This window comes from Pteronotus mesoamericanus, unplaced genomic scaffold (assembly GCF_021234165.1).
Source record: "Pteronotus mesoamericanus isolate MK-2021 breed Mesoamerican mustached bat unplaced genomic scaffold, CSHL_Meso_final scaffold_165, whole genome shotgun sequence".
NCBI lineage: Eukaryota > Metazoa > Chordata > Mammalia > Chiroptera > Mormoopidae > Pteronotus > Pteronotus mesoamericanus.
Window position 1 is genome coordinate 2,933,522 of NW_026555307.1, and position 13,199 is coordinate 2,946,720.

Genomic DNA, 13,199 nt, shown 5'->3' on the forward strand with positions numbered 1-13,199 from the left:
TTTGTATGAACATAGCTTTTCAAACCTTCAGGTAAATACCAAGGAGCACAATTACAAAATAGTATCGTGAGGGTATGTTCGGCTTTGTAAGAAACTGCCAGATTGTCTTCCAAAGTGGCTGCACCATTTTGCATTCTCACCAGCAATGAATGAGAGGTCCTATTGCTCCACAGCCTTGTCAGCATTTGGAGCTACCAGTGTTCTGGAGTTTTGACCATTCTAATAAGTGTGTAGTTATATCTTGTTTAAATTTGTATTTCCCTGATGACATGTAATGTGGAGCATCTTTTAGTGTGCTTATTTGCCAGCCATCTGTATGGATTTTTTTTGTGGGGTATTTGTTCAGGTCTTTGGCCTATTTTTTAATCAGGTTATCTGTTTTGTTATTAGTTAAAGATTCTTTGTATATTTTGAGTAAGAATCCTTATCAGATGTGTCTTTGGCAACTATTTCCCCCAGTCTGAGTTTGTCTTCTCATTCTTTTGACATTGTCTTTCTCAGAGCAGAAGTTTGTTTGTTATTTTAAGAAAAAAAGATTTTATTTATTTAATTAATTTATTTTTAGAGAGAGGGGAAGAGAGGGAGAGAAACATCAATGTGTGGTTGCATTTTGTGCACCCCCTGCTGGAGACCTGGTCTGCAACCCAGGCATGTACCCTGGTTGGGAATCCAACTGGAACAGAAATTTTTAAATATTTTAATGAAGTCCAGCTTATCAATTATTTCCTTTATGGATCATGCCTTTTGTGTTTTATCTAAAAAATCACCACTAAACCCAAGGTCATCTAGGTTTTCTCCCATGTCATCTTCTAGGAATTTTATAGTTTTGTATTTTACAGTTAGCTCTGTGATCCTTTTTGAAGTAATTTATGTGAAGGGTGTAAGATCTGTGTCTGGATTCATTTTGGTTTGCACGTGGATGTCAGTTGTTCCAGTACCATTTGTTGAAAAGACTGTCTTTGCTCCAGTGTGTTGCTTTTGCTCCTTTGTGAAAGATCCGTTGACTTTATTTATGGGGGTATGTTTCTGGGCTCTCTGTTTTGTTCCATTGTTACATTTGTCTGTTCTTTTGCCAATAGCACGCTGTCTTGATTACTGTAACCGCATAATGAGTTGTGAAGGCGAGTAGTGTCAGCCCTCGACTGTATTCTTCCCTTTCAGTGTTGAGCTGGCTATCCTGAGTCTCTTGCCTCTCCATATAAACTTTAGAATTTGTTAATATCCACAAAATAACTTGTTGGAATTATGATTAGGATTGCACTGAATCTATAAATCAAGTTGAAAAGAACTAACATCTTGACAATATAAGTCTTCCTATTCATGAACTTGGACTCTCTCTCCATTTACAGTACCTAGTTCTTTGATTTTGATCAACAAAGTTTTTGTTTTCTCATATAGATTTTATATGTATCTGGTTAGATTTATACCCAAGTACTTCATTTTGGAGTGCTAATGTAAATGGTATTGTGTTTTTAACTTCAAACTCCACTTGTTCGTTGCTGGTATATAAGAAAGTGATTAACTCTTGCATATTACCCTTGCATTCGGTAACCTTGTTGTAACCACTTATTAGTTCCAGTAGATTTTGCTGGGGGGGGGTCTATTCTTTCAGATTTTCTACATAGACAATAATGTCATCTGCCAACAAACACAGTTTTATGTATTCCTTCTCAATCTGCGTACCTTTGTTTCCTTTCTTGTCTGATTGAATTACCTAGACCTTCCAGGATGATACAGAAAAGGGGTGGTGAGAGAGGACATTCTCGTCTTGCTCCTGATCCTAGTGGGAAAGTTTGGAGCTTCTCACCACTCAGGATGATCTTAACTGTAAGTTTTTGTAAATAGATCACAGTGAAAAAGTTCCCCTTTATTCCTAGTTTACCGAGGTTGTTTTTTTTTTTATATATATCATGAATGGGTGTTGGATTTTGTCCAATGTGTTTTCTGCATCTATTGATGTGATCATATATTTTTTCTTTTACGTTTATTGATGCAATGGATTAGTTTAATTGATTTCTAATGCTGAACCAGCTTTACGTATCTGGGATAAATCCCACTTGATCACAACGTGTAATTCTATTATACTGTGTTGGATTCAATTTGTTAGTATTTTGTTGAGGAATTTTGCATCTACGTTCATGAAAGACACTAATGATATCTCTGTCTGGTTGTGGCGTTAGAGTGAGGCTGGCCTCGCAGAGTGAAGTGCTCCCCCTGCGTCTGTCCTCAGAAAGAGATGGGAGAGAACTGACATAACGTCATCCTTAAATGCTTGGTAGAGTTCCCCAGTGGACCCCTCTGGGCCTGCTGCATTCTGTTTTTGAAGGTTATTAATTATTGATTCAATTTCTTTTGTAGATGCAGACATATTCACATCATCTATTTCTTCTTGTGAGAGTTTTGGCAGATTGTGTCATTCAAGGAATTGGTTCATTTCACCCAGGTTATAGTTGTTCATAGTATTCTTTTTTTATACATTTAATATCTATAGGATCTGTAACAATTCAACCTGGATATTGGTTATTTTTTGTTTTCTCTTTTTTCTCAGTTACCCCAAAGCTTATTGATTTTATTCATCTTTTCTAAGAGCCAGCTTTTGGTGTGTTGGTTTTTTCTATTGATTTTCTTTTTTTGATTTCATTGCTTTCTGCTGTAATTTTTATTATTTCTTATCTTCTGCTTACTTTGGATTTAATTTGCTCTCATTTTTTTCTAGTTTCCTCAAATGGAAGTGTAGATTGTTGATTTTAGATCTTTCTCCTTTTTTAATATATATGCTATAAACTTTCCCTAAGCACTACTTTTGCAGCATCCCACAAATTTTGATAAGTTGTGTTTTCATATTTATTTAGTTAAAAATATTTTTTAATTTCTCTTGAGATTTCTTCTTTGACCTATACATTATTTAATCTCCACATATTTGGAGATTTTCAAGTTATCTTCTGTTACAGATTTCTAGTTTAATTTCATTGTGGTCTGTACTTTTAACATTTTAAATATTTAAAATGTGACAAATACACCATACAATTTTAGATTCTATAATGTTTCTCTGACGTGTGTTGATTTTTTTGTGTTTGTCTTTTGGGTTGGGCAATTCACTTAGCTGAACAAGTGCATACATAGCTCAGGTGTAAGATAGGAATTTGGGCTGAGTTTATACACAGAATTTCAGTCTCTCTTGTCTCTCTCTTTTCTTGGATCCCACCCCTCCCCCCACCACCTTACTTTCCAGCTCTATGATTGCTACAAATGCTGTCCTTTGTTTCTTAAATCCAGTAAGATCAAGTGTCTTCTATTAGAAGGTTAGCCATCTGTGCAGTGCCAACGGGTCTCACCAAGGCAAAACACTATAAAAATGGAAACTCACTCAGTGTCATTCCCTTCATCTCTGGGTAGACACTCTTCTGTATTCTGCTGCTCTTAAATCCTCCCCAGTTTCTTTAGGCCTCTAGTGTTTACAGCTGTTATTTGTGGGAGAATTATCTTATAGGGGTTAATTCTCCATTAGTGTAAATAAAATGTTGTTTTGTGTATTAGTTGGTGCTATACTAATTTATTTATTTAGCCTAAAGGACCTGAGGATTTTTCTTTATTTTTAATGTCTAATAGTTTCACTGAGATATGTCTCAGAGTTTTGTTTTGTTTTTTTTCAACTGAATCTTCCCAGGTACACTGTGGGTCCAGGTATGTAAATTTAGACCTTCTATTTCTGGAAAGCTTTATTGCATTTAGTTTTGTTTTGTTTTTTCAATGACTCCAAGCATACAAAGTTGGCTCTCATTACCTGTCTTCTATTTTAACCTCTTCCTCTTGGACACTTTTTGCTTTTTTACTTCATCTCATTTTCATGCTTTTGGTTAATTTTCAGATCTTCTTCATTGCAATTTTTATTCAAATCTGTTCTTTTGGGGTACTTTTAATTTAGTTTTCATTTTTTTATGTGGCTTTTTCTTTTTATTCTATTTCTTTCTTGAATTCAATCAATGTTTACTTCATTTCTTCCTGTGGGGCTTTGTGTACGTGTGCGCACGCACGCACACGCGCACATCCATTTCTGTTGTTGGTATTATAATTTACATCTCAAGGTGAGTTTCACATATTCCAACACTTGTTTGAGAACACCTTGCAGTTTGGAGTGTTATCTTGCTTTCCTTCTGCTTCATTGTGATTGGAGAGGGCAGTAATTTTTAATCATCTAAAATGTTGTGACCCTAATAATTTGTTTGATTTTTACAATAGCTATTTTTCTTTTGCTAACCTTATCCCAAAGTCTCTGCTCTTTTTTAAATTATATTTTATTGATTATGCTATGACAGTTTTCAAAGTCTTCCCCCCATGTCCCCTTCCACACAGCTCCCCCTGCACTCTCTCAGGCACTCCCCCCACCATTGTCCATGTCCATGGGTCATGCATATAAGTTCTTTGGCTGCTCTCTCTCCTATACTGCACTTGACATCCCCATGGCTATTCTGTAACTACCTATTTGTATTTCTTAATCCCTTCACCTCTTCACCCATTCTCTTGCATACCCTTCCCATCTGGACCCATCAAAATGCTCTCTATATCCATGATTCTCTGTCTCTGTTTTTCTTGTTTGCTTAGCTTGTTTTTTAGATTCAATCGTTGATAGATATGTATTGATTGCCATTTTATTTTTCATTGTTATGATCTTCTTTTTCTTACATAAGTCCCTTTAATGTTACACATTAAATGTTTCACATGATAATGATTTGGTGATGATGTTTCTTTAGGTTTTTTTTTTGTCTGCGAAGCTCTGATAAAGAGCTGTCCTTTGATTCTAAGTAATAGCTTTTAAGGGTAGAGCAATATTGGCTGTAGGTCCCCGCTTTTCATGACTTTGAATATTTCTGACCAGTCTCTTCCAGCCGGCAAAGTTTCTCTTGAGAAATCAGCTACAGTCTTACGGGAACTCCCCATGCAGGTAACTGACTGCTTTTAAGATTCTTTCTTTATCTTGAAACTTCAGCATTTTAATTATGATGTGTCTTGGAGTAGGCCTTTTTGTATACATCTTATTTGGGACTCTCTGTGCTTCCTGGAATTCACATCTATTTCCTTCAACAAATTAGGGAAATTTTCTTTCATTATTTTTTCAAATAGATTTTCAATTTCTTGCTCTTTCTCTTCTCCTTCTGGCACCCCTATGATGTGAATGGTGGGACACTTGAAAAATAGTGCTTATGCTATTCCTGTTATTTTGGATTCTTTTTTCTTCATGTTGTTCTGATTGGTTGTTTTTTACTTCCTTATGTTCCAAATCACTGATTTGATTCTTGTCTTCATCCACTCTACTATTGTTTCCTTGTAAATTGTTCTTTATTTCAATTAGTGTACCCTTTGTTTCTGACGGGGTCTTTTTTATGCTGTTGAGGTCCTCACTAAGTTCATAGAGCATCCTTATAACCAGTGTTTTGAACTCTGCGTCTGGTACATTGCTTCTCTCCATTCAGTTTAGTTCTTTTTCTGGAGTTTTGATCTGTTCTTCCATTTGGGATATGTCTCTTTTTCTCCTCATTTTGGCAGCCTCCCTGTGTTTGTTTCTATGCATTAGGTAGAGCTGCTATGACTCTGTCTTGGTAGCGCAGCCTAATGTAATGAATGTCCTTTAAGGTCCAGTGGCACAGCCCCCCCTATCACCTAAGCTGGGTACTTAAGGTGCACCCTTCAGGTGGGCTGAGTATGCCCACCTTGTGTAGTTGAACCTTGATTTCTGTTGGCAAGACAATGGAAGGGATTTACCCAAGCCAGTCAGCTGTAAGGACTGGCTATGACCATGGGCCACCAACCTCCACTCTCTGTGGAAGATCAACTGTGCAGGGGCCAGGTGGTGGTGCTCCAACATGGTCTATAGCTGTTCACTGGGCGCATAGGCTCTGGGGTTTCCCAGGTGGTGCAGGCCAAGATCAGCCCCCACCTGCGTCCTGCCCTGGGTCATCCTGCATAAGCTACAGAGCAATCTGAGATGGCTGCTATTTGTGCTGGACTTGGGGATTCCCAGGCAAAGCTAATCTAGGCTGGCTGCTGTTAGTGCCTATCTTGGGGCCACTTAGCAAGAAGTATGGGGGGACTTAGGGTTCACTGAGGCTGGCTGTTGCTTTTTTGAGAGGATTTAGGAAGTAGTGAAGCATGAGCCAAGACCAGCCATTCATGTGGAAAAGTCACTGTCAACAGTTTGGTTGTGCTGGTAAGTTGGGTTGGACGGAGTCTCAGGGAATCTCCAGGGCAGGGCAAACAATGTTAGACAGGTTGATCGAGTCTCAGATATGGCACCCACCTCCTGGCTCTGTGTCTCTGTGGGGGGAGAGTTCAGAAAGGGGTCAGTGGCCTTTGTCCACTTGTTTCTCTAGGAGAAAGCTGTCCCCCAGCCCTTGCCTTGATGCCAGATACTTCAGTTCCTCCCTATATGCCACTGGTGCCTTTCAAGCTGCTACCCTGGTGCTGGAGCTCAAAAAGAGTGAGTCTGAGTAAGTCCCTGTGTAGGTTCTTTAAGGGGAACTTGTTGGGACCCCAGAAGTTTCTTACACTGGTTTTTGCAGCCTGGGGTTATGGGAACTTATCCTCCTGGCCCTGGAACCCTGGGCTGGGGGATCTGGTGTGGGGCTGGGACTCCTTGCTCCTGAGAGATCCCTGACAAAATTTTATCCATCATACATGGGTGTGGGATCAGCCTGTTCCATGTCTCCGCCCCTCTGGATGGATGTGGTTTCTTTAATTCTGTAGTTGTTGGACTTCCAATGAACTCAATTTCTGATGATTCTGTGTTATGGTTGTTCTATATTTTAGTTGTAATTTTAATGTGGTTTTGCAAGGAGGCGAGCCATGTTTACCTATGCTGCCATCTTGACCAGAAGTTCCCCCCAGGTCCCAAAATCTCAGATCTTGCATCTCACAGAAAGTGTCTGCGTATATGCATACATACATAGTCACACACGGTCACATACCCACATGCGCGCGCGCGCACACAGACACACACACACACACACAGAAGCTGTATTACTTTATAACGACTCTGCAAGTGGCTGGGCCAGGATAGAATGGAAAATCTAGAAACTTGCACTTCTAGACAGTTTTTTTTTTACTCCCTTCAAAGGAGTCAAATTCTTCATGTCAATAGATAAAGACTTTTTACATATCTGCGTTTAATGGATAGGGTCAGCAAGTTGAGGTGGTTTACAAGATTCTGAGTCCAGGATAGCAAAGAGCCTTGGGGATGAGCATGGAGAAGTGGGTGTGTTCCTCCACATTTTCATGTCTTGTGTCATCCTAAATTTCTTCCCTATCTTTGTTCTGTTACCATGCTACCTTCACAGGGAACATCCCCCTTTCTCCCCCAAAATACCTTTTTGAGACTGCACCTCAAATTTCATGTGTACTTCTAAGAGCCTTCCCTGTAGTCAGTGTTCTGATTTACCAGGACTCTTTTTCCGGTATTTTCACATATGATGGATTTTCTCCTTCTGGGAGTGCTCTTAGCCCAGTCTCCACTTCTGTTTTCCATGCTGCTTTTCCAGACTCTCTGTTCCCACCCAGCTTTCTGTAGCGGGAACTCAAGAAATAGCTCTGTTTGAAATTCATGTTTATTTTTCTATCTACAGGTAATTTTTACATTTTTGGTATTCTTTGCCATGTTGATATGCTGAAGGCATGGAATTTATGTGGTTTGCTCTTGCTGCTCTGTATGATTTTTAGAGGATGTTTGGAAAGATTCAGATGTAGGTGGGCACTATTATCTTGGCTACCAGGGAAGCCCTAACCTCTACCCTGACATTTTTCAATAAGGAACTGTTCATACCTTAAAATGAGTAAGCTTGGGGAAGTACTGAGCTTACTTTTGAATGAAAAGAGCAATGAATTTGGGCACAGGAATTAAATACAAGGGAACGTGTGTCCACTCAAAACTAGCCTACTCCATAAAGAGGCTGTGTTCCCTCAGAAAGGATTCATTTATCCCCTCTTGACAAGAGCATGCCCGGGTTTTCTCCGTGAGTGCCCATCTGCAGCTGGCTCGCAGCAAGGATTTCAGAAAGAGAGGATGCTCCCTGGGAAGGCTAAGTTAGGTTTCTGCTTAGCCTTTTAGAAGTTAGGGTGTCCAAAGGAAGGAGACAAGATTACTTTTGGTATCCTGAAAAAGTGTGTTAATGTCCTCCACTATGTAGGTTTCTCTACTTCTTTTTTCTTTTTAAGATTTTATTTATTTGTAGAGAGAGGGGAGGGAGGGAGAAAGAGAAACATCCATGTGCGAGAGAAACATTGACTGGTTGGCTCTTGCAGGCCCCCAACCAGGGACCTGGCCCGCAACCGGGGCATGTGCCCTAACTAGGAGCTGAACCAGCGATGTTTCGGTTCACAAGCCAGCACTCAATCCACTGAGCCACACCCGCCAGGGCAGGCTCTCTACTTCATTTTCAGGTTCTGTAGACTACTTATTGAGTAAGTACAAACTTGAGATTTTAACCATTTCATCATGAAGGAATGTCCCCCTGTGTCTCAGGCAACACTTCCTTCCCTAGAGCTTCATATGGAATTCTAGGAGGATAGTTACACCAGCTCTCCTTTGGTTGCTTTTTGAAAGATTATTTTCATTCCATATTTTTATTTTTCAAACTTTCTGCCTTTTAATTAAGGTATGTCTATTATAATCAGCAAATAGATTTTAGTGTTTATATTTTTACCTCGTCTCTAATAATCTTAATTATGAAGTTGCAGTAGATTGTTTGCATTTAACGAATTACGGAACTATTAGGATTTATATCCATTGTAATTTTTTCCTCTCTGACTCATCTCTTTTATATTCTCTTTTTTTCATGTCTTGCCTTTTTGGGGACTATTACATTTTTTTAATTTCATTATATTCCTCTATTAACTTTTACAAGTCTTTTAGTAGTTACCTCAGGGATTAAACCAGGCACGTTTATTTATTAAAATCTAATACAAATTATCACCTTGGCGTCTCCCTGATGATATAAACTTAGAATAACTTAACCTTCTTTAAGCTCAACTGCTTTTTATGGTTTTGTGGCAACATATTTTAATTCTACATGTGTAAGTACTTTAAACCCCACAATTTATTGTATCATTGCTTTGTGCAGCAATATTCAAGAAACATTCATTTATATTTATTCATATATTTACTCTTTCTGTTGCTTTCTATTTCTTTCCTCAGTTTCATGTTCTTCTCTGAGGTCATCTTCCTTTTGTCTGAAGAACTGTGTTTGTTTTTTGGTTTTTGGGTTTGTTGTTGTTGTTGTTGTGTGTGTGCGTGTGTGTGTGTGTTTTGTAGCAGGTTTTCTGGAAACAAAGTCTCAGCTTTTACTTGCCTGAACATGTCTTTATCTGACTTTCATTTTTGAAGAATAATTTAAGTAGGCACAGAATTCTAGGTTGATGCATACTATCTTTCAGCATTTTATTTTTTTCTATGTATTTTTTAAAATATATTTTATTGATTATGCTATTTCAGTTGTCCCAGTTTTCCACCTTTGCCCTCCTCTGACCAGTACCCCCATTCCCTCCAGCAATCCCCCCCACTTATTTCATGTACATGGGTCATGTATGTAAGTTCTTTGGCTTCCCCATTTCCTGTACTATTCTTAACATCCCTCTGTCTATTTTGTAACTACCAATTATGCTTCTTAATCCCTATACCTTTTCCCCCAACCTTCCCCCTCCTCTTCCCAGCTGATAACTCTCCAAATGATCTCCATATCTATGATTCTGTTCCTGTTCTTGTTGTTTGCTTAGTTTGGTCTTTAGATTCAGTTGTTGATAGTTGTGAGTTTGTTGCCATTTTAATGTTCATAGTTTTGATCTTCTTTTTCTTAAACAACTCCCTTTAACATTTCTTGTAATAATGGCTTGGTGATGGTGAACTCCTTTAGCTATAACTTGTCTGTAAAGCACTTTAATCTGCCCTTCCATTCTAAATGATGTCTTTGTTGGATAGAGTAATGTAGGTTGTAGGTCCGTGCTTCTCATCACTTTGAATACTTCTTGCCAGTCCCTTCTGGCCTGCAAAGTTTCTTTGAGAAATCAGCTACAGTCTTATGGTAACTCCCCTGCAGGTAACTAACTGCTTTTCTCTTGCTGCTTTTGAGATTCTCTTTTTATCTTTAACCTTTGGCATTTTTATTATGATGTATCTTGATGTAGTCCTCTTTGGGTCCAACTTGCTTGGGATTCTGTGTGCTTCCTGGATTTGTATGTTTAATTAGGGAAGTTTCTTTCATTACTTTTTCAAATAAGTGTTTCTTGTTCTTCCTCTAATCTTCTTGGCATCCTTATGATTCAGATGTTGGTACATTTGGAATTGTCCCAGAGGTTTCTTATACTATGTTTGTTTTTTGAATTCTTTTTGCTTCTTGTCATTCTGACTGAATGCTTCTTTATTCCTTATGTTCCAACTCGTTGATTTGAATCCTGACTTCATCCCCTCCATTGTTGGTTCCATGTAGATTTTTCTTTATTTCAATTTGTGTAATCTTTATTTCTTCCTGGGTCTTTTTTATGTTGTTGCCATACTGAGTGAGTTCTTTAGGCATCCTGATCACCAATGTTTTGAACTCTGCATCTGATAGGTTGGCTATCTCTGTTTTGTTTAGTTCTTTTTCTGAGGTTTTGTTCTGTTCTTTCATTTGGGCCATATTTCTTTGTCACCTCAGTTTGGCAGCCTCCCTGTGTTTGTTTCTGTGTATTAGGTAGAGCTGCTTTGACTCCCTGTCTTAGTAGCGTGGCCTGTTGTAGAAAAGGCACCTGTAAATTGTGTGGAGCAGAGCTTTATGTAATTGCCAGAGTAGGGCAACCCACTTCACCTCCTTGTGGCTCTGTGTGGGGAGAGGGCTCGGAGGGAGGTCAGTGCTGCTGCCTGGTTTCTGGAGGTTTGCCTGGAATTTGCCCTTTTTCCAGTCACTTCACTTACTCCCACTTTTCCATCACTTTGCTCACTCCCTCTTTACAACTGGTGCCCTTCCATGTGTTGCCCTACTGCTGAATTCCAGAAGGTCTGTGTCTGCATATGTTCTAAGCCTGTGCAGGCCCTTTAAGGGGAGTCTCCTGGAAATCAGGCAGTTTCTTCCACCACCCCAACCCGCACTGGTTTTTATAGCCAGAAGTTATGAGGGTTTAGCTTCCTGGCACTGGAACCGTGGGCTGTGCAGTCTAGCCTGGGGCTGGGATCTCTCACTCCATATTTTTATCCACCATATGTGGATGTGAGACCACCAGTTTCACTGCCACCCCACCTCCATCGCACGCCACATCTCCATACCTCTCAGCCAATCTCCCTGTCTTCGCCCCTCTTACCCGTCTGGATGAATGTGGCTTCTTTAAATCCTTGGTCCTCAAACTTCCATACAGCTCATTTTTCTGATGGTCTGGGTACTATTTGTTTTGAGGTCTAGTTGTAATTCTTTCTGTGGTTGCGCAAGGAAGCAAAGTATGTTTACGTATGCCTCCATCTTGACTGGAAGTCTGTTTTTCAGCATTTTTTTTTATAATTTACCATTTTAATCTTTTAAAAAAGATTTTATTTATTTTTAGAGAGAGGGGAAGAAAGGAAGAAAGAGAGGGAGAGAAACATCAATGTGCCCCCATCTTGCATGCTGGGGACCTGACCCACAACCCAGGCACACGCCCTGACTGGAAATTGAACTGATGACCCTTCAATTCATCAGCCAGCACTCAATCCACTGAGTCATGCCAGCCAGGGCTATCTTTCAGCATTTTAAAGACATTTTTTTATTGTCTCTGCACTTCCATCCTCTCTATTGAGAAGTTGGCTGGCTGTCAGTCTCACTGCTGCACCTTTGAAGATAATGAGCTTTTTCTCAGGCTGCTTCTAAGATTTTTGTCTTTGGTTTTAAGAAGTCTTAATATAATGTGCCTAGGTGTGGCTTTCTTTATATTTATCATGCTTTGGATTTTATGGGTTTTGGAGGGTTGATTTCTTTTATTACCTTTCAAATATTCCTTCTTTCTTGTTCTTTTCTCTTCTCCTGAGACTCCAATTACTTCATATTAACCTTTAACCATTACCCATTTGTCTGCAATATTTTTTTTATTTGTTCTTTTCACTAGTTTTAATTTGGTTATGTCCTATTTACCTGTCTTCCAGGTTACTAACTCTGTCTTCTGTTTTGTCTAATATATGTTCTTCCTTTTCAGATATTATATTTTGCCTTCAGTTCTAGAATTTTCTCTGGTGAATCTTTCCCTCTTTTCCTCTGTTTTCTTGAACTTATTCATCATGGTTAAAAATTTTAAGAGTTTGCTTTCTAAATCTGATATCTGGTTTGCTTCTGTGTCTCTTTCTAAGATCTCTGTTTTTTCTTGGTTTTTGGTTAGGTGGCCCTGTCTTTTGTCATGACAAATTATTTTTAATTGAATGATAAACATTGTGAATAAATTTCATGGCATAGGCTCCTGTTGATGCTATTTTCCTCAAAAAAGTTCTACACTCCCCTCTGCTAGGATGACTTTAATCCAGCCAGATATTCTGCTGAGTAAGCAGAGTGTAGCCCTGGCAAACTCAGTCTCCTGTTCGTTGCCCTCTCATCCATTGGGATTTTCAGTGGATAGCCTGATGTGTTCTTTTTTACCCCTCCCTTTGGTGGGTCCTTAAGTCTACACTTTGCTGTGGTTCTACTTCTTCAGAGCCTTGCATACATCCCATTTTCCCATCTCCCCAGAACTTACCATGAGACCCCATGGGAACAATTGACCATATCCTTGAAGCCTTCCAAGTATCCACCAATAGTTTCACTGATTTCCATCCCCCAGCAGTAACACCTGGGTACAAAGCCACAGAGGTTCTCAGCCTCCTTCCAGTGCCTACAGTTGGCAGATACTCCAGAAAGAAAGGAGCAGCAGGAGTGAGCATACCTCCCTGGTCCTTCCCTCACCAAAGCCCTCCCCCTGCTCACATCACTCAGTAGCTCCCGATGTCTTTCAGCAGCTCTGCATCCTCCAGAGCTTTCTATTTGTTCTCAGTAAGAGTGACCACCTCATGCTGTCTCTCATTCCCACCTGGAGCTTGCTATTAAGATCCTCAAGCCAGCAGCTCTGTGGCTTCCTCTGATAGTACACACTTTAGTGAGATCTGAGGAGGGCCTGCTATGTGGGCCAGATGTCACTCCCAACATGTGCCAAACCTGGGCCATTGCTTGTAAATGGGAAAACCAGTG